This window comes from Octodon degus, unplaced genomic scaffold (genome assembly GCF_000260255.1).
Source record: "Octodon degus isolate 3935 unplaced genomic scaffold, OctDeg1.0 scaffold00026, whole genome shotgun sequence".
Lineage (NCBI taxonomy): Eukaryota > Metazoa > Chordata > Mammalia > Rodentia > Octodontidae > Octodon > Octodon degus.
In genome coordinates, this window is record NW_004524602.1 from 10,871,493 (window position 1) to 10,873,883 (window position 2,391).

Here is a 2,391-nt window from a genome sequence, read left to right on the forward strand (position 1 = left end):
ACTAAGTTTCTGAGTCCTGCTTACTTTACTCCAGCTATTCCCACGCTCCTTTCCTAACAGCAGGGTGGGGACCCCTGGCTATAGGCTTGAATTACAAGTGACCCAGCTAAACTAGGCTCCAAGCCCTTTCATGCTTGGGCAGGGCTGGGGATGATTGATGAGTTTCCGGTGTGTTCCAGGCAGGGGCTTGGAACTGTCATAGACTGGCCTGGCTTGCAGAAGTCCCAGGTGGAGACTTGGGGCTAAAGCTGACCCATGCACACCAGACCCGGGACAGTCCAGGCTTATTGTCACCTCTCAAGCTCTCTGTCCTGGGGACAGGCTGCAAGGGGACTGTTGTTGCTCATTGGTAGTCTCTTCCTCTAAGGAGTTCTGGGAGAGCAGGTGGGGAGTTCCGAGGTTCCTGGAGTTCAGTCCCCCTTCTGAACGGGTGAAGACTAATGGGGGAGTGTGGTGGCAGGCAGGAGATGAGCAAGGGGGACACAAAACGCACAGGTGGAATTAAAAGCCAGAGATATTGGCTCAGAGATCCCTGGCTGGGTGCTAACCATGGCGACATCCACTGGCCACTTTCAGTGAACCTCTGTCTGAGTGCTAGGCCAAGGGAGGAGACTCAGACAGGAATCCTGACCTAAAGAGCCTACCTTGCCAAATTCTCACCTCCCACCTTGCCAAGGTGACCCCTGCCTCTCACTGCAGAAAGAGAAGAGAGGGCTGGGGACCCGGAAGTCCAGGGTTACTGGGATTGCTTCTAGTCCAAGGTTACACATTAGAGTCAGTGACAGCCTGGACCAGGCTTCTGGCTCCCAAGCTCCTATTTGCCTCCTGTCCTTTGTTCTGTTCTTGTACCTCTGCGTGTCTGTGTGTCCATCCTCCAAGCGGCAGTGCTCAGGTAAGACTGACTCAGGACAGACACCTGCTGTAAAAGTCACGGCAGAAGCTGCTTCCTGGCTTGGCCCTGACGATTTTTTTGTTTTGTTTTTGCGGAACCAGGGATTGAACTCAGGCCCTTGCGCTTGCCAGGGAAGCGCTTATTCTACTGAGCCATCTCCCCGGCCCCGGCCCTGATGATTTAGACAAGGCTTGGGGACACTACTGGACCTGTGACCCGAAAGGGAGACCAGACTCCAGGAGAGAAGAACCAGCCGGCCCAGGGCCGGCTGCTGCTCCACAGCCTCTCCCTAGCCATGCTCCCTTTCCCAACAGCGAAACATTCAGAGAAAACAGAGCTACTAAGTCCCTGATTACACAGAGGAAAAAGCAGAGACAGAGAGAGGAAGAGACACATGCAGAGGGCCAGGGAGATGGCACAGTAGAACAAGCGCTTGCCTGGCAAGTGCAAGGGCCTGAGTTCAATACCCAGTTCCACCAAAAAAAAAAAAAAAAAAAAAGAGAGTGAAAGAGCCATATGCAGGCCTCACACCTGCAGGGGGCTTCCAGCCTGAGGGTCAGGCTGCTGTGTTGCCGGATCATTTCCACAGGAGGCTCCTTCTGCGGCTCCCCAGTGCCCAGCCTAGAGCCTGGTAGAATCAGAGCTCAGCAAGGGTGTGTGGAAAGAGTGACCTTGGTGTGGATGGCCACAGGGCCGGACCTCCTCCTCTAGTTGTAGGTGGGAGGCAGGAACACAAATTGGGCCAGGGGAGACCCAGGACCAGGCAGGATTTTGGCTGCACCTGTGTGGTTTCCAGAACTTTCTCTCCTCTTCTGCTTCCAACTGGGGCTCTGTTCTTGTGAACAGCAATTCTTAAAGTTCGGTCCAAGAACCAGCAGCTTCAATAGCACCCTCAAGCTGACGGGAATGCAGTGTCAGGCACCACTGAGTGGGAAGCTCTGGGTGTCAGCCCAGATGCATTTTAATAGCAGTCCAGGTGTTTGGGATGCAGGTTAAAATTAGAGAGCTACAGCCTGAGACACAGGCTTATGCTGGGGCTGCAGGACTGTGGCTTGCGCCACCTGTGTGTAAATTAGGGCTGGCTGTTCACCTGCTGAGGGGCCCTCATCCAGGAAGACACAAACATGAGCATCTGGCGGGGACTCTGAGGGGTCCCCATGAGTAGAAGCAGTACCCGGATGGAAGTGGGGAGGGGCAAAGTAGAGCTCTTCTCCCCAGGTGACAGCCTGGACCCCACAGTTCCTTTATCCCTTCTCTTCCTGAGGTTCCCCCGTGCTCCATGCTCCGTGGGAGGCCAGGGAGGCTGAGCAGCTGTCTAGCTGAGACAGACACACCCAGCAAAGAGGCCTGTGCGTCTCGGGGAGCTTGGGTATGTGCTGAGAGCAGCCAAGTCCTTTCCTGCATGGGTGGGTCGGGGCCAGGGAATGCGAGGATCAGCAAGCAGCACTTAGGCAAGAGCACACCATGCTGAAGGCCCTGAAATGCTGCCCGGATGGAGA